Raw genomic sequence first — 20,462 nt, forward strand, 5'->3', positions numbered from 1 at the left:
ACCATTGTAACGTGGGTTATTTGAGTTACTGTTGCCTTCCTGTCAGCTTGAACCAGTCTGGCTAAATCTCTTCTAAACTCTCTCATGAACAAAGTGTTTTCACCCACAGAACTGGATGTTGCTTGTTTATCACACCATTCTCTGTGAATTCTAGAGACTGCTGTGCAAGAAAATCCCAGGAGATCAGAAGTTTCTGAGATATTCAAAGCAACCCAACAATCATTCCACGGTCAAAGTCATTTAGATCACATTTCTTCCCTATTCTGATGCTTGCTCTGAACTACTGAACCTCTTGACCATGCTTTTATGCATTGAGTTGCTGCTACATGATTGGCTGATTAGATGTTTACATTAATGAGCAGGTGTACACATATACTTAATAAAGTAGCTACTAAATGCAGTCTGCTGAACCTCATGAGACAGATCTGTCATTCCAGGAATCAATAAAGTGAACCCTCAGAACAGATATCCCTTCTTGAGTAACGAGATCTGACAGTATACGGTTTTTCCAGGATGACCTTATCAAAGCCAGTACAATTGTAGCTATTCAAAGTTCAAAGTAAATTTATTATCGAAGTACATATATGTTACCATATACAGCCCTGAGATTAATTTTCTTGAGGGCATACATTGTACAAACATTTGTAAATCCAAGAAACACAAAGTATCACTGAAAGGCTGCACCCAATGGGATGGACAACCAACCAATGTGCAAAAGATGACAAATTATGTAAATACCCAAGAGAAAAAATAAGAATAATAATGAATATCGAGAACATGAAATGAAGAGTCCTTGATTGTTAGTCCATAGGTTGTGGGAACAGTTCAGTAATTGGGTGAATGAAGTTATCCCTTCTGGTTGAAAAGCCTGATATGTGAGGGGTAATAATTGTTCCTGATCCTGATGGTGGGGGTCCCGAGTCTCCTGTTCTTTCTTTCTGATGGCAGCAGTGAGAAGAGAGTATATCCTGGGTAGTGGGGTCCCTGATGATGGATGTTGCTTTCCTGTGACAATTCTCCATGTTGATATATTCAATGGCGGTGAGGACTTCGACTGTATCCACTTACTTTTTGTAGGCTTTTCCATTCAAGGGCATTGGTGTTTCCATACGAGGCTGTGATGCAACCAGTCAATATACTGTCTGCCACACATCTCTATGGAAGTTTGTCAACATTTTATATAGCATGCCCAGTCTGTGCAAACTTCTGAGAAAGTAGAGGTACTGCCGTGGTTTCTTTCTAATGGCACTTGCATGCTGAAATTTAGGCTGCTCTATCCTAACACTCTTGGAATTCTTTGTCAACATGAACATTCTGGTAAGGAATATCCTTAGAGTTGTTCTTGCTCAGATGCATCTTTGCTGGAAGTGTAGAGAAAGCCTTTGGTTAAGAGTCTGATGGTTGAGGAGTAATAACTTCCTAAACCTGGTGGTGTGAGTCCTGAGGCTCCTGTACCACCATCCTGATGGCAGCAGTGAGAACAGAGCATTACCTGGGTGGTGAGGGTCCTTGCATGATAGATGTTGCATTTCCTTACTTAGTGCTGTATGTGACACCTGTACTCTGGTTTACACCTGGTCTTAGTGGAATGTTGTTTCATTTAGTTGTACACAATAAACTTGACCTTGAATTTGAACCCCTTGTAATAAAATTAGGAAGGAAGGTACCTTTTTAATTAATACCTTCCTTCCTAACTGTAAACTATAGGAGATATGAACAGAATTAGACCTTTTGACCCATTGAGTCTGCTCCATTTTAACTGAGATTAAACTGTATTTTAACTGAGATTACATAAGTAAACTTCAATATAGATACCAATTGTTGCCATTCACTTTAAAAGTATGAGCTTCTAGACCTTATCAATGACAAGTAATTTACTGAGGTTAAGAGTAGAACTCTGTTTCTGTCCAATGTAGGCAAGAAAGCCACCAGTGAGATGATCATTTGTGAATAAACTTCAGCTATGCCACAAACAGAAAAAATATAAATAATGAGACATTTCAACCATATTTAAAACTGCAGTGCTGTGATGTCTTTAAGAGAAAATGAGATGTGAACCGATATATGTGGATATATATCTTGTATAGAGGGTCACTACACAAGACCGGAAAAAGCTGCAGTAAGTCGTAACTTCAGCTAACCCCATCATGGACACGAGCCTCCCCAGCATTAAGGACACCTCAAAAAGATGCCATCTATCATTAAGGACCTCCATCACCCAGGACATGCCCTTTTCTCATTGCTACCATTAAGGAGGAGGCCTGAAGATGCACACTCAATGATTCAGGAACGGCTTCTTCCCCTCTGCCAGTAGAATTCTGAATATACAATGAACTCAAGAACACTATCTCAATATTTTTTTTTCCTCTGGTTTTGCACTATATATTTATAGTTTTTTAAAATTATGTATTGCATTGTACTGCTGCCGCAAGACAACAAATTTCACAACGTGCCGGTGATATTAAGCCTAATTCTGATTCTGTAGTAGGGTTAGAGTTGATGAATGGATGTGATCCAGTGTGGATGTGGGTTTCTGTCACTAAACCATCAGGGAAATGTAGCTTTGTAACTTGATCTTGATCACAGATATTCATTATTTATTTTGAGATACAGCGCGTAAAAGGCTCTTCCAGGTCTTTGAGCCGCGATGCCAGCAACCCCCGATTTAACCTTGCATAATCATGGGACAATTTGCAGTTGACAATGATTAATTAACTTACTAATGGGTATGTACTTGAACTGTGGGAGGAAACCCATGCATTCTATGGGGTGGACATACAAACTCCTTACAGAGCACACTGGAACTCCGAACTCCAATTCCCTAAGCTGTAATAGCATCACGCTAACCATACTGATGTTCCATACTGATGCATGTTGCAGGCTGTAGAACGTTCTCTATTAAACATCTTGACCACACAGAACACTATTAGGTTCACATTTATTCACATGTGTTGTTATTAACTAACAGTTTAAGTGGTCAAACAGGATTGCTGACAGTTATTTCGCTTCTAATCACAAATTTATTTAATAACAACCCCCATTTTGCTGCTTCCACGTCAGATGTACAAGGAGGATTAATGTTCAAATGGTCAAACATGGCAGGTTAAATGAGAGTGTTGTTAAAGTAAGATGAATTTATGTAAATTCTGCACTGCAGATTTCAATATTCACTTACTTGGCTGTGAAATATACCTCATAACCAGAAATAGTCATGAAACTGTATCAACCTAACAATATCCAATTGGACAGTTCATTTAGCTTTCAAATTAAAAACACCACCTTTCCTTTCAAATGTGAAACAGTTTTGATGGGATTCTGAGTGAGCGTAATATATTGGTTATTAATGCTTGCATTGCCCAATGTGAACCAAATAGCTGTAAAAGACTTCCAGCAAATGTTTAGCATCTAAAAGTATTTATTAAAAATGTCAGCTGCAAACTTGATCTCGCAGATAAAAGCAGGAACTGCCTTGACAGTTTGACAGCAAGTACAGCAAGAAAATTCTTCAGTGCCTGTAAAGCATGAAAAGTGTGTGCTGTAAACACTTCATGCTCCTGAAGATGTGTGTCACTCTGATCCCTGGCAAGCAAAGGTGATGTAGGAATTGAGTGGTAAAGGACCTAAGAGGCTGCTACTGTTATAAAAATGCCTTGGAGAGTCATTTGGACTGCATATCTAAAGACCATAAGACATGGGAACAGAATTAGGCCATTCAGCCCATCGAGTCTTCTCCACCATTTCATCATGGCTGATTTATTATCCCTCTCAACCCCATTATTCCTGCCTTCTCTCCATTACCACTGACAACACCCTGACTAATTAAGAACCTATCAACTTCCGCTTTAAATATACCCAATGACTTGGCCTCCACAGCTGTTTGTGGCAATGAATTTCACAGATTCACCACCCTCTGGCTAAAGAAATTCCCTGTTCTAAAGGGGCATTCTTCTGTTCTGAGGCTGTGCCCTCTGGTCTTGGACTTCTGCTCTATAGGAAACATCCTCTCCACATCCGCTCTATCTTGGCCTTTCAATATTCAGTAGGTTTCAATGAGAAACCCTTATTATTCTAAACCAGGGGTTCCCAACCTTCTTTGTGCCATGGGCCAATGCCATTAAGTAAGGAGTCCATGGACCCCAAGTTGGGAACCCCTGTTCTCAACTCTAAAATGTGACCCAGAGTTCAGAAGTCTTGTAGTAATTAGAAATCATGGAAATTTATGTCATAGAAGAGTGCCTTTTGACCTATTGGTCAAAAGAGAGCTATCCAGCTTAGTATCACCAATCAGTCTTGTTCTTTAGCCTTTCCCATTAAGGCAGATCAAGTATTTATTAGTTATTTTAAAATATAACAAGATATTCTGCTCCTAATAGCATTTAGGACACTAAGATGTGGAGCCTCACGAATCTCTGGGTAAAGAAGAATTCTCCTGAACTCTCATTTATAACTGGATTATTGATTCTCTTCATTAAACAAAATAGAATTTCTCACCACTTATAACTTTAATGACATGAATTACTTTCAACCTTCTGTATACCAAGGCAAACAGTGTCTATATAAAATTTCTTTCTTTTATATTCCTCTAATATATTCCTCTAGGCTTCTGATGCTCTTGAGCTCTGATTCTTTGGCTCTCACAGCGATTCTTGATTGAGCTTTTATCTCAGCGGCACTTTCCTGCACCAATCACATGCCTTGAGTTTATTAATATCCATTGTTGATATCTCTTTGAAGCCTCCTTGCATTCTCCTCATAACTCACATTTCCATCCTTCATTTCCCATGGGGTGCCATAGTAGTGTAACGATTATTGTTCCTTTTCACGTTTCGTGGTGCATTGGGCAGCAACCTTGCCACCTCTTTAGTATTTTTGAATTTTTTTTTTACGAGGCCAAGTTGCTAGCTTGACGATCAACTCAACATGGATGGAAAGCATGCAAAGAGCCAGCTGGCTTCAAGCCTAGGACTACGCGCCTCAAAGTCTGGTGAGAATGTCACTACACCGGCTATCTAGCGTAGCAGGTATCGCAGTTCTATTACAGCTTGGGGCATTCCAAAGTTAGGAGTTCAATTCTGGCACCTTCTGTAAGAAGTTTGTGCATCCTGCTTGTGAGTGTGTGGGTTTCTTCTGGATGCTTCAGTTTCCTCCCACGATCCAGTTAGTAGGTTAATTCAGCGGTCCCCAACCACCGGGCCGCAAAGCATGTGCTACCTGGCCACGAGAAAATGATACAAGTCAGCTGCACCTTTTCTCACTTCCTGTCATGCACTGTTGAACTTGAACATAGGGTTGCCAACTGTCCCATATTTGCCGGGACATCCCCTATATTGGGCTAAATTGGTTTGTCCCATACGGGACTGCCATTGTCCGGTATTTCCCCCGCTAAGGTAGAGCACTTCTATGAAACCGTTCGTGCCGAAATGGTGTAAAGCGAAGAACCAATTACCAATAATTTATATGGGAAAAATTTGTGAGTGTTCCCAGACCCAAAAAATAACCTACCAAATCATACCACATAACACATAAAACCTAAAATAACACTAACATATAGTAAAAGCAGGAATGATATGATAAATACGCAGCCTATATAAAGTAGAAATAATGTATGTGTAGCATAGCCAGGAAGATTAAGGCAAAACCGATTTGTGGGGAAAAAATTGGCACATAAGCGCATGCGCACACAGGTGCCCACGCAAGGCTTCATGGTCATGGTAGTCTTTCCTGGGGTAAACACAAGTGTCCCAGGATTTGACTGCTACTTTTGTCCCTTATTTGGGAGTGAGAAAGTTGGCAACCCTAACTGTAAAAGACATGTTGAGGTGAGCTTGGGGGGAGGGTGTTGGCCGGTCCGCAAGAATATTGTCAATGTTAAACCGGTCCGCGGTGCAAAAAAGGTTGGGGACCCCTGGGTTAATTGGTCATTGTAAATTGTCCTGTAATGATGTTAGGGTTAAAAAGGTGGGTTCCTGGATGGTGTGGCTTAGTGAGCCGGAAGGGCCTATTCTGTGCTGTATTTCTAATTAAATAAATAAATGTCATCAGCAAATGTAGATATATTATACTTGGTAACCTCACCCAATCACTGTGAGCAGCTATGGCCCCACTAGCCACAACTTCCAACTCAAAAATGACTTGTTTATTCCTACTGATTTCTAACTAAAGCTTAGTCCATGCTAGGAGATCACCACCAATTCCATGTGCTCTAATTTCATTATGACCTTATCGAATACCCACCAGATACCTAAATACAATAATGTCCACTGATGCCCCATTGAAACATGATTTCTTTTTCATAAATTCATGTAGACTCGGACGAGTTTTCTAACGTCTCAACTGTCACTTCCTCTACTATCAATTTTAGCATTTTCTCTACAATTTCAGAATAACCAGTCTGAAATTCCTTGTTTTCTCTCTTTCACATTTCTTAAAACCGTATTTATAACTGAAACCTACATTTTGTGAAAATCGTTCATGAATCTGTGTAATCAGTTGATCCACTTTTACCATCACCTCCTCTTTCAGAAGCTTAAGATTCAAGTCTTTAACTGGCTTTCTGTCCCATTAATTTCTTTCCTCCTAATTTCATTCAGTTTCTCAATCACTCTTAACCTGTTGTTCTCCCCTATTCCCTGGACATTTTGTGTGTTTTCTTCTGAGAGTAGAGATACAAAATATTGTTCTCTCCCTTGTATAATTTCTCCTGTCCATGTCTGTAAAGGGATCCATATTGAATTTTACTAATCTTTTTACCTCATCAATAGAAGCCTTTTTACAGTTTGTTTTCATATTTCTGTCTCACTCCTGTCTGGTTTTGTGCTTTTCCATGACAGTGCTGCATCTAATTGTCATTGTAATGCCTAACTGCCACTAAAAATCTTTATCCATTAGTACCCTTACCATTTGCTCAGGATCCATCAGGATTAGAGTGCAAAACTGTCATTGTTCTTGGTCCTTAAGCTTACTAACTTTATTTTAATGCCCTTTACAGTTCTGTATATAGAAATATACAGTTCTATATTTGTTCATATTCAGCATGGCTTAAATTTTGTGTTGTTGCTGCCCATTGTTCTTGGTCTGTAATATATTTACCTTTTTGGTCTTCTGGCTATTCTCCTGACTGGGGTACAGGCGTAGCTTTTGGTTCTTTACTCTGCAGCCCAACTAAAATAAGACCATTAAGCACAGGAGCAGGATTAGGCCATTTAGTCTATCGAGTCTGCGCCACCATTCAATCACGGCTGATTTATTGTCCCTCTCAACCCCATTCTCCTGTTCTTCTCCCCGTAAATTTTAATGCCCTTACTAATCAAGAACCTATCAACTGTAGCTTTAAATATACCTAATGAATATGGTGCCAAATCGCCATCACAACTTCAATTGTTTCTTTAACAAATATTTTAACAGCAGCATCTTTGGATTTACTATTGACCCTGATGCTGCGCAGGACCACCACTGTCCTTATGAGGTCAGTGAAAAGCCAGGTACTTAGTAATGAGTGGATTAGCTCTTGGCCTCTCATTCAACTCTTAAGTTTCTCAGGAGAGTTGTGGAGTACCCATCATTTATCTAGGTGAGAGTAATCTTAATAACACTTTGAGGTTCTGTCCTCGAAAGTATTAACCAATCTAGTGGATACTAGATTGGTGCTGTCACACTCTTCAAGTTGCCCAGCAGAAAGACTCTACAGTAGTCCCTCCTTTTGGATGCCTACCAGTAATGTGGACTAGAATAGCAAAGTTTTGGGAGTGTAATGTCATGGGGTACATTGATTTGGACTCAATTTCTTCTTCATTTTGGCCCTGGGGCTTAATTACATAATGGAAACGTGACATTAAGATGATCGTGATGCTTCAAAAGGTAATGTCACTGCATCCACAGACTTACAGGTATTGTGCAGCATTGTCTACAAAAATTACTCAGAACATCAACTATATCCTTTCGATACTGTGTGTTTATGCTGTAGTTAATGGGATCGCTTCACTCAACTTCACTTGCCTCATCACTGAATTGTTCCCACAACCAATGAACTTTCTTTCAAGGACTCCTTACTTCATGTTCTTGATATTTATTGTTTATTATCATTGTTTCTCCTTTTTTGCATTTGCACAGTTTGTTGTCTTCTGCACGCTGGTTGAATGTCTTAGTTTGGCAGCCGTTCATTGATTCTGTTATAGTTATTATTCTATAGATTTATTGAGTATGCCCACAAGAAATGAGTCTCAGGGTTGGATATGGTGACGTGATAATAAATTCTGAACTTTGATATCTACACTTGTGACATAGGTCCTATGGGTCCAATGGCAACACTGACAGTGAAAAGCTAATTAATTTTTAAAAATTGAAGAGTTGAGCAACTGTAGCTGGTTGCTATTTGTATCATCACTAGAAGAGCCAACATTGGGAGAGGTACACGGAAACAAGTCAGCTACGCAGTCAACGTTGGCTATCAATTGGAGCTGGCGGGGGGCAATTAAAGCTGCAAAGCTGCAAGGGAGGTTGGATGAGATGTTGGAAGCAGGCGACACAGTAGCATAGCAGTTAGCACAACGCTATCACACCTCGAGGTATCAGAGTTTGGAGCTCAGTCCCAGTGTCCTCTGTAAGAGGTTTGTATGTTCTCCTCGTGGAATTCTTGGGATTCCTCTGGAAGCTGTGGTTTCCTCCCACCATCCAAAAATGTACTTATTAGTAGGTTACTTGGTTATTGTAAATTGTCCAGTGATTACTTATTGGGCAACACAACACACACAAAGTGCTGGAGGAGCTCAACATGTCAGGCAGCATCTATGGAAAAGATTTTGGGCTGAGACCCTTCATCAGGACCCACCCGGTGTGTGTTACTTTGGATTTCCAACACCTGCAGATTTTCTCGTGTTTGTGATAACCTACTGCCCGTTAACGCCATTGGCATTTATGGCAGCAATGACGATCCTCCATCTCTGGCGGTGTTCAGGGCTTCCTTCATCATGTCAGTAGCTTCCTGTTGGTTTTTACTACTGTCAGCCATGCAAGTCCCCGGTTGGAGACTCAGGAATACCATTGCATTCAGATGTGGAAGGATTCCCCATTGCTGTTTCTGTAACAATTTTGTTTCACCGGTCAGGGTTGTTAGCCCTGAACTAAACCCCTGAACCTGGAGGAATGATGGACAACTCTTGATCTGGCCTTGGACCTGTTTGGCATGGATGATCTTACCAGGAGCTAAAGCATAAAGCCCTGACTCCAGCCAACATAGCTCTCTGGGTTACTGAGGCACAAAAGTTTCCAAACCACGACGAAGTTGTAGTCTTCTTGGAAGGTCCTGTGATTCGGCTAGGGTTAAATTGGTGAGTTATTGGCTATGTGGCTCAAAGGGCTTATTTCATGCTGCATAGCTTAATTAATTAATTAAGCTTCTCTATACACTAACAACATATAAAGCAGCGCAGATCTTCAGAAGGTGTTCTTTGCATCTGTGTCAGGCTACACTTTAAAGCATTTCCTTTGAACCCTTTAATCAGACAAAAAAAATCCAACAGGGATTGGGCATCTCTGTTTGAAACTTTGTCTTGGGAAGATGTTCTCCCTTTAATGTAGGTATAATTGACCACCTTAATTCTTGACTTCTGAGCAGAATTTGAAATTGTTCAAGCATTTGAAATTAGGCGACTTCATACCAAGTTGTAATTGTGAAATTATTTTTCAGCAATTTGCTTTGTGTTTCCAGCCTGTGATTTGTCATACAGTGATATGCAAGGAGATTCCAAGAATGCCACAGGCAGTTTGAGTATTTCTGTTCTGTTCAGTCAACTTTTATCCTGGTAGCAATCAAAATACATCAATTCATGTTCAACAGGCAGATCAGATTAACTCAGTAACTAGGCAAATAAAAATGAACTGATAGATTCCAAACAGCCTAACAAATCTCACTACTTTGTACCGAGGCACTGGATTTGTAATATCCATGAATAATATTGCATGCATCGAGTTTACCCTGATACTGATGCATAACTTTTACCTATGTCCTAAAATAAACCCATATTTAAAAAGTTTAAAGTAAAATTTATTATCAGAGTACATACATGTTACTACATACAACCCTGTTTTTCTTTTTCCCGGGTGCATACTCAGCAAATCCATGGAATAGTAACTGTAAACAGGATCAGTGAAAGAGCAAGAGCATAGAAGACTGAGATTGTTGTGTCTAATAGTTCAAAGTACATTTATTAAGGTATGTATACATTATATAGCCTTGAGATTTGTTGCCCTACAGGCAGCCACAAAACAAGACCAAAAGAACCCATTAAAAAAATCTGACAAACACCCAATGTGCAGAGAGAATTGGGGGAAAAAAATTAAATTGCGCAAACAATAAAAGTAAGCAAATGGCATTTAGAACAAAAGTGAGTCCTCAGTCACAAAGGCTGGAGCAGGCCCACAGCCTCAGCACAACGAAGAGTGGAGTAAATGCCATGGATAAACTGATGCATTGTGTATCTTATTTTGGGATTTTTATCAAGGACAGATATTAGACTACAAAAACTTTGCAGACTAGAGTATATAGAATAACATTTTGCAAGGAGGAATTTATAAGCCAAATGCAACAACATAATATTTTATGGCTGAGGTAGTTTATATGCTTCCATCATTATTAGTCATGCCATCAGCTACCAAGGCCCAAGTCCATGCAATTCATCTTCTTCTGCTCTTCCCTCCACTTTAAAATGTTCTTTGACTGAAATTTTTATTAGTAGGCCTAGTAGCGTGCGCAACTGTTGTCGCTGTTTGCTGCTAACGGTTCTGAGAAAGCCTTGAAATATTTTGCTACATAAAGGATACAATATAAATTAACTCAACAATGAAGAATATCTGAGCTAAATATTAATTATTTGGAACAGGTGCAGAGAATTTGTTTGCGTAAACTGCGTGTTTCGATTCAACCATCTTATGTTCTTCATAAATTGGTATTTTGCAAATCCAGTGCTTCAGAGATGTATGTCAGGTTATTCAAACCCATCGGGAAAATAGTTCATCCTTCATGATTCAAAATATTTTCCTCCCTTTTAACTTTCACCTGCTGGAACCTGGTGACTTCTCCAGAAGCAATGCTTGAGGCACCAGTGCTCTTCAACATCTCACCAGCATTTCAAATGAGAGATCTCGTTTCTCAGCTGTGGGAGATCAGTCAACAGATTGGCAATTACAGGAAAAGCCAATCTGTACTTGTATGCCTCCGGCAAGAATCACTGGATGGCAATAACTTACAAGAAACTGGTTACAATACCTATATTATTAGTGTAGTTCATGTGAGTCAAATCATCACGGATGTGGAATTGACAATGAAGTTTATTCTTATCTTCACTGTGGCTTTTGGCCTGAATCAGAATCAGGTTTAATGTCATCAGCATATGAATAGCACAAAAAAATAGGAAATAGAAAAGTAGTGAGGTGTGTTCATGGGTTCAATGTCCATTCAAAAATCGCATGGCAGAGAGGAAGAAGCTCTTTCTAAGTGTGTGCCTTTTGGCTTCTGCACCTCCTTTCTCATGATGACATGCCCTTGGTGATGAGGGTCCTTAATGATGGACGCCACTTACCCTAACCCTGTGCAGTAAACACCCCCCCCACCCAAACACTCCATACCAGATGGTGATGCAGCCAGTTAGAATGCTCTCTAAGGAACATCTGTAGGAATTTGCGAGTGGTTTTGGCGATATACCAAATCTCCTCAAACTCTTCATGAAATACAGCCACTGTTGGCAAGGAGCATCCCACCAGCTTATCGGAAACCCTAGCTCACAGAGCTGGAGATGGAAAAGAAATGTTCAGGATGATGTTAAGAGCTTTGTGCCTCATTGTCCAGAGCACACAGAAGTGCAATTTAAATGGTTCAACAAGTGTACCACCACTCAAACCATCTGCAGCACTTGGCACAGCTGTAACCTAAGCTGCAATTCTCACACTGGCCTCACCCGCCATTTGACACATAGAACCAGAGTGGACACAAGTCACTGTCACCCCTGGGGTACTAAGAATAAAGCACAATGAGAAGACACAATACTGTGAGGTAGGTAACTTGTAACATGGATGGTGTCACAACAACAGCCTTGCACTCAACATCATTAAGACCAAGGAATTGATTGTGGACTTTAGAAAGGTTAAGATGAGGGCACACACATCAGTCCTCATTGAGGAATCAGAGTGAATAGGATGAGCAATTACAAGTTTCCCGGTTGTCAATACCTCTAAGGATCCATTCTGGGCTCAACAGTGGCTATATTTCATTGGGAGTTTGAGGTAATTGGGTATGTCACCAAAGACACTTCCAAAGTTTTACACATGTACCATGGTGAGTGTTCTAATTTGCTGCATCACCATCCGGAATGGGGGAGGGGGCCACTGCACAGGATCGAACCAAATCCTCTACTCTCCTGACGTTCACACGTTATTTTTTCAGCAGTGACCTGTAGGCAACTATCTAGAATTAACATTGCGCTTGGATACTGAAGCTGATTAAACCAACCCTGTTGCAGGGCCGGGAAAACTAATAGTGGTTGCATGGAATTTATTCTGTTGTTCAACTGGTTTCATAATCACAGTTCAAAGTACATTTATTATTGAAGAATGTATACTGTATACATCCTTGAGATTCATCTCCACAAAACAAAGAAACCCAATAGAACCCATTTTAAAAAACGAAGCCGCCAAAACACCTAATGTGCAGAAAAAAAGAATAAACCGTGCAAACAATAGAAGGTAAGCAAATAACATTCAGAGCTGAAGTTCACGAAAGTGAGTTCACAGCCACGATGCCAGTCATCACCGGAGCTGGTCCAGGAGCCTGTTAGTTGCAGGCCATAGCTTCAGTTCAGTACAGAGATAGTAACCCTCACCAAGCAGCGAGCTGAACCCCATCCCATCCCGTTCCTCTCCTCTGGCCCCAACACCCCAACCCTTCAATCTGGCCAGGCGCTTAAATCATCCAAACATAATTAATTGTCCTTCTGTTTTCTTCTCTTTTGATCAGTGCGTAGCCCACTCCCAGTCACTGACTGAAAGCTTCACTTGACCTGCTAAATAGTCTTATTTTATTGCTGTTTGAATTAACATAGTATTCCCAGTGGCCAGCCATTTGCATTCCGACATGACAGTCCATGGCCTTCTGCCAAGATGAGGCCACATGCAGGTTGGCGGAGCAACACTTTATATTCTATCTGGGTAGCCCCCAACATGGTGGCATGAACATTGATTTCTTTAACTTCCAGTAAATGCCACCCTCCTCTCCTTCACCGTTCACCATTCCTGTATCCCTCTCACACCTTCTCTTCTTACCTGCCCATGGCCTCCCTCTGGTGCTCTTCCTCCTTCCCCAGCCCTCTATCTCTCTTACCAATCAACTTCCCAGCTCTTTACTTCACCCCTCCCCCTCTCAGTTTCATCCATCATCTGCCACCTTGTACTTCTTCCTCCCCTCCACCCACTTCCTTATTCTGACTCTTCCCCCTTCTTTTACAGCCCTGATGAAGGGTCTTAACCCTGGATTTGTAGCATCTGCACAAGTTGGCGTGTTTGTAGTTACTGATTCCTGCTTTCTTACAGCAAAATATATTCTTGTAACATAATAAAATTCAAATGCTCTGAGACACATCAGATAGGAAGATATTTTTAATTGTTGTATGTAAATCACCTAGTTCTTGACGAAGTAAATAGAATTACTTATACCAAAGAGAAAACTTTAAAATATTCATGCTGCAGGGAATGAAGTTGGATTAGGTTCACGGAAATCCATGTTCATTCTCAGTAATTTAGATCAATGTTAATATAATGAACGTACAGAGCATTTCCTCCTCTCTAATGAATCCAGATTATTGTTATTTAATGATATTTGCAACAAATCGCCTTTCTTTGGAAATTAACCACAGTTAAAGGACACAAAGGGAGTATCTGATCCTTTTAAACAGTTTAAAGAGCTTGAGTTCTTATCTGTAATTTTCAGGGTCTCTTTAATTCTGTAAATAACACGATATAGATTCCCTTGACAGTTCAGAGATCTTAGATTTGTTACTGAGTAGAGAAAAATTACATGTTGCACTGTTCGTGGCTGATAGTTCTGCATTTTGAATGAAGAAATTTCCTAACGTCTCATCCTTTTTTATAGTTCTCACTTATTTATTGAAATACAATGTGGAACAGGCCCTGTTGGCCCTTTGAGCTACGCAGCCCAGCGACCCCCAATTTAACCCTAGCCTAATCATGGGACACTTTACAGTGACCAACTAACCTACCAACTGCTACATCTTTGGACTGTGGGAGGAAACTGGGGCACCAGAGGAAACTCACACAGTCATGGGAAGAGCGTACAAACTCCTTAAAGGCAGTGGTGGGAATTGAACTCAGTTCCCATGTACTGTAAAGAGTTCTGCTAACCCCTATGCTACTGTGCCACCCTTCTACATTACAGATTATCATTCTCTGCTTATTTATGACATTTGGGATCAACTGAAAGGAACTTTTCTCAAACTTACAGTGACATCACGATGTTTGATTGCCATTTTAATCCAATTTAAAAGAAACTCAAATATTCATGATGTGAATTTTTAAGCAAGAAGGGGTGTTTTCCAGTTGGCCTCAACTGCTTTCTATTTCTCAAATTAAATTAATAGATTTAACAGTTTATTTATCTTTTCTCCACCTTTTATTCTCGCATCTTCCTCCTTCCATTTCAGAACCATAAAACATAGAAACATAGAAATCTGCAGCACATTACAAGCCCTTTGGCCCACAATGTTGTGCTGACCATGTAATCTACTCTAGAAACTGCTTAGAATTTCCCAGCTGCATAGCCCTCTTTTTCTAAGCTCCACGTACATATCCAGGAGTTTTTTTTTTAAAAGACCCTATTGTATCCACCTCTACCACCTTTGCTGGCAGTGCATTCCATATACCCACCATTCTCTGTGTGAAAAACTTACCTTTGACAACTCCCTTGTACCTACTTCCAAGGACCTTAAAACTTTGCCCCCTCGTGTTAGCCATTTCAGCCCTGGGAAAAAGCCTCTGACTGTCCACACGATCAATGCCTCTCATCATCTTATACACCTCTATCAGGTCACCTCTCATCCTCAGTCGCTCCAAGGAGAAAAGGACAAGTTCACTCAACCTATTGGTCCTGATGAAGGATCTTGGCCTAAGACATTGCCTGTTTATTCTTTTCCATAGATATGGCCTGACCTGCTGAGCTCCTCTAGCATTTTTTGTGTGTTGGTCTTTTATTTTCTGGTTATTTTTCCTGTTGCTTGTCGTCCTAGTAAATTATCTGTTTATGTCTGCAACACACAAGATGTTGGAGAGTTTCAGCAGGTCGGGTGATGTCTCTGGAGAGAAATGGACAGGCCAGATGAAGGGTCTCAATCTGAAATGTCAACTGTAAATTTCTCTTCATAGATGTTGCCTGATCTTTAAAAAGTTCCTCCAGCATCTTGTGTGTTGCTTTAGATTCTAGCATCTGCAGTTCCTTGCGTCTCTGTTTTCGGTGGGCTTTCTGCCCGAGTGCTAGCAGATATTCAGTTTAAATTCCCTCTGTAAATACCACGTAAACTAGGCATGTAGGGATTATTTTCCCTCCATGAAATTTATGGAGTGGAAATAAGCTGAAGGTCTTCTAGTAGTAGGTCAGAAAACAAGCAAATTAAACTGAAAATAAAGATATCAATGTTCATGTTACTTTTAAAATCCTGACCTTAGCTCAGATAGATATTAATAATTCAAAACTCTTGTGAAGTAGAGCACAGAATTTCTCATGCTTTCTTGCTAGTCCATATCGAAGACAAATTTTCTACATTGTAACAGTATTTTGCTGGATATAGGATGTCCAAATGTTTTAAAATACATTGTATAAATATATTTCCCATGGTTTACCTTTCTTTTAAAAAGCTATTTATTATCACACTTAAGAGCTAAGTCATTCCTTATTGTGGATGCTGTTGCTGTTGAATATTTCTCTGTTGTATACTTTCTGAAGCACGAAGCTGCATTATTACAGAAGCTGGAGAGTAACCAAACACCCCCTGCACTCTTCCTGATAGTGATCAGTAATCCTGATATTTCAGACTTTCAAAGTAAGTTTTATTATCAAAGCACAGATATGTCACCATATACAACCCTGAGTTTCATTTTCTTGCAGACCTATTCAATGAAAGATCAGCCAGAGTGCAAAGACAAACTGTGAAAATGCAGATATAAATACATAGCAATAAATAATGAGAACAACAAATAACAAGAAAAAAAAGTCCTTAAAGTAAGATAATTGGTTGTGGGAACATCTCAATGAACGGGCAAGTAAGTGCAATTATCCCCTTTTGTTCAAGAGCCTGATGATTAAGGGTAATAATTGTTCTTGAACCTGGTGGTGCGAGTACTGAGGCTTCTGTACTTTCTACCTGATGGCAGCAGTGAAAAAGAAACATGGCCTGGGTGGTGGGAATTTCTGATGATAGATATTTGCTGCTTCCTTCAGACATCCTAGAAAAACCTCCTGTGTATCCTTGTATTTTGCAGTGGATCTGTGAAAGTTGACCAATTGAATACAGTTTTTTGTCTAAACTGTAAAGGTATTTAAAAACTAACGGTCATAAGTTCTTTCTTTTTACATGTTCTCTTTTAGCACCCACTTACAGAGGATCTAACAGTGAACAAGTAGTTGCAAAAGAAGTTTGTGAACCCTTTGCAATTACCTGGTTTTGTGTATTAATTACTTATAAGATGTGGTCTGATCTTCATCAAAATCACAGTAATAGTCACAATAACAATAAGATTAGAATATAAAACTGAGGATGTAACATTGAGACTTTATAAAGCACTGGTGAGGCCTCACTTGGAGTATTGTGAGCAGTTTTGGGCCCCTTATTTTAGAAAGGATATGCAGAAATTGGAGAGGGTTCAAAGGAGGTTCATGAAAATGATTCCAGGATTAAATAGCTTGTCATATGAAGAGCATTTAATGGCTCTGGGCCTGTATTCACTGGAATTCAGAAGAATGAGGGGTGACCTCATTGACACCTATCAAGGGGTGAAAGGCCTTGATAGGGTGGAAGTGGAGAGGATGTTTCATACGGTGGGAGAGTCTAAGACCAAAGGACACAGCCTCAGAATAGAGGAGCGTCTGTTCAGAATGGAGATGAGAAGGAATTTCTTTAGCCAAAGAGTGGTGAGTCTGTGGAATTCCTTGCACAGGCAACTATGGAGGCCAAGTCTTTATGTATATTTAAGGCAGAGGTTGAAAGATTCTTGATTGGTCAGGGTATGAAGGAATATGGGGAGAAGGCTGGAGATTGGGGCTGAGAGGAAAAATGGATCAGCCATGATGAAATGGTGGAGCAGACTCAATGGGCAAATGGACTAATTCTGCTCTTATATCTTATGGTCTAATTGACAAGCACAATCTGCCTAAATTAATAACACACGAGTAATTGTACTTTTTCTCGTCAATACTGTGTACCCTATTTAAACAGTCACTGTCTAGGTTCAAAAAGGTATGTGAACGTCTGGGGTAAAGCCGTCTACAAAAGCTATTTGGAGTCAGATGTTCCAATCAACGAGATGAGATTGGAGGTGTGGGTTGTAGAGGTGCCCTGCCCTATAAAAAAGACACACAAGGTCAGGTTACTGACAGAGCCTGCTCTTCACAAGAAAGATCTTGTTTGCGTGCACCATGCCTCGATCAAAACAACTTTCAGAGGACTCTAGAAAAATAATTGTAGAGATGCGCCAAGCTGGAAAAGGCTACAAAAGCATTTCTAAAGACCTGCGTGTTCATCAGTCCACAGTAAGAGAAACTGCCTACAAATGGAGGAAACTCAGTATTGTTGCTACTATCCCTAGGAGTGAGCATCCTGCAAAGATCACGCCAAGAGCACAAAGTGCTGAAGGACGTGAAAAATAACCCAAGGGTAACAGCAAAAGACCCTCAGAAATCTCCAGAACTTGCTGAAGTCTTTGTTCGTGTGTCCACTATAAGAAAAACACGGAACAAAATGGTGTTAGTGGAAGGAAAACATGGCTCTCCAATAAAAACATTGCTGCACATCTCAAGTTTGCAAAAGACCACCTGTATATTCCACAATGCCACTGGGACAATATTCTGTGGACAGATGAGACAAAGGTTGAACATTTTGGCAGAAATGCACATTGTGATGATTGGAGGAAAAAGAGCACTGTACGCCAACATCAAAACCTTATCCCAACTGTGAAGTACGGTGAAAGGAGCATCATGGTTTGGATCTGCTTTGCTGCCTCAGAGCCTGGACAGCTTGCAATTGTTGAGAGAACAATGAATTCAAAATTGTATCAAGACATTTACAGGAGAATGTCAGGGTAGTGGTCCGTCACCTGAAACTTAATAGAAGTTGGATGATGCAACAAGACAGTGATCTGAAAGACAAGAGTAAATCACCACAGAATGGTTTAAAAAGAAAATTGTATTTTGGAATGACCAAGTCAGAGTCCAGATCTTAACCCAATTGAGATGCTGTGGCATGACCTGAAGAGGGCTGTTCATGCAATGTATCTCAGAAATACTGATGAACTGAAACAGTTTTGAATGGAAGAATGGTCTAAAAATTTCTCCTCGCCATTGTACAACTCTGATCGGCAGCTACAGGAAACGTTTGGTAGAGGTTATTGCTACTAAAGGAGGTTCTACCAGTTATTAAATACAAGGGTTCACATACTTTTCCCAGCCTGGACTGTGAGTGATTAAACAATATGTTTAATAAAGACATGAAAAGTACAATTGTTTGTGTGTTATTAGTTTAGACAGATTGTGTTTGTCTATTATTGTGACTTAGATGAAGATCAGAACACACTTTATGTGTAATTTATGCAGAAAACCAGGTAATTACCAAGGGTTCACAAGCTTATTCTTGCAACTGTACACTATGATACCATGATATACATTGTCCATTAATTAATATTTATATTTGCACCATAGCCATCAACGTTATCATTAGAAATCTTGCTCTATGTGCTGCAGTATCCCTTTCAACAGTTGATTTGAACAAAAGCTTTTCAGTGAGTTTGATAATTATTACAGGTTCTCTAAAGAGAAGAAAATATTCCTTCCCTAAGTATTCACAGAAGCATAAGTATCTTGTTGCACAAAAGCTCAATCTCTATACATTCACCTGCGAACCTGCTGGGGATGTCTATTGTAGCGGGTATCCCTGATGCAGCCACCTCTATATTGGTGAGACCCGTCTTAAATTCGGGGATTGCTTCATCGAACATCCCCGCACCATCCGCCGCAAGTGGGACTTCCTGCTGGCCAAATATTTTAATTCCAATTCCCATTCCCGTAACAACATGTTGATCCATGGCCTCCTTATATGCCAAGGAGAGGCCACCTCCAGGGTGGAGGGGCACCACCTTGTATTCTGTCTGGGTACCCTCCAATCTGATGGCATGAGTATTAATTTCTCCTTCCATCAGAAATTAATCCCTCCCCTCCTCTATTCCTCACTCTGACCGTACACCTCTTCTCAGCTGCCTATCACCTTCCCCTGGTTCTCCTCCTCCTTCCCTTTTCCCTATGGTCCACTCACTTCTCCTGTGAAATTCCTTCTTCTCCAACCCTTGACTTTTCCCACTCACCTGGCTTCACCTATCACCTTCCAGCTGGCTTCCTTCTCCTCCCCCTTCTATTCTGGCATCTTCCCCTTCCTTTTCCGTCCTGAAGAAAAGTCTCGGCCCAAAACGTCAACTGCTTATTCACTTCCATAGATGCTGCCTGACCTGCTGATAGCCCCCAGTGTTTTGTGTGTGTTACTTTTAATTTCTATACAATTTAGCATGTGGTATTAAACAAGACCAGAACTTTGCTATCAAAAGTTTGAAAACAAAACTCTTTGGAGCTGCTTGCACATTGTAGATGTTTAGTGAGATTCCAGGAGGCTAATTTTCAAAAGCCCTGACCTAACAATTGCTCTCTGAAATCTGGTGTTGTGACATTGGTACAATAGCTTTATCATGTCTCCAGAATAAATATGCTAGATTCAGGACTATAAACATGCACTTATATCTTTCAAATGAACAAGCTCCAAAATTCCAAATATAAAGAGGTTGCCTCCTGAGTGCTTTTGTGTGTATCTTATGGAATTTGGTCTGCTGATCATGAAAATCACCTATCATGAATGATTTTTTTCTAACTCACTTATATTTATTACTTCAATTCATAATTCAAATCAGAATAACTGATGCCAAGATTAAGGAAGGCATTTTTGTTGGTCCACAAGTCAAACAGGTCATCAGTGGCAGGCAACTTAAAGAACTTGTAGTGGGACCAGAGAAAATTGCATGGAAGGCATTCAAGGATATTGTTGAAAATTTTCTTGGCAACTACAGAGCACCAAACTACATACAGCTGGTTGACAACATGCCTTCAAGCTCACAAAACCATGAAGTGCACCATGTCACTAAAGATTCATTTC

General features: G+C 40.2%; 1 protein-coding gene across 9 annotated transcripts in view; it reads left to right on the forward strand.

Moving 5' to 3' along the window:
• Nucleotides 1–20,462, forward strand: part of fbrsl1 (fibrosin-like 1) — a 1,024,640-nt gene that overhangs the window by 452,886 nt on the left and 551,292 nt on the right. The window lies entirely within an intron of this gene.

The sequence above is a fragment of the Mobula birostris genome, chromosome 22 (genome assembly GCF_030028105.1).
Source record: "Mobula birostris isolate sMobBir1 chromosome 22, sMobBir1.hap1, whole genome shotgun sequence".
NCBI classification, from domain to species: domain Eukaryota; kingdom Metazoa; phylum Chordata; class Chondrichthyes; order Myliobatiformes; family Myliobatidae; genus Mobula; species Mobula birostris.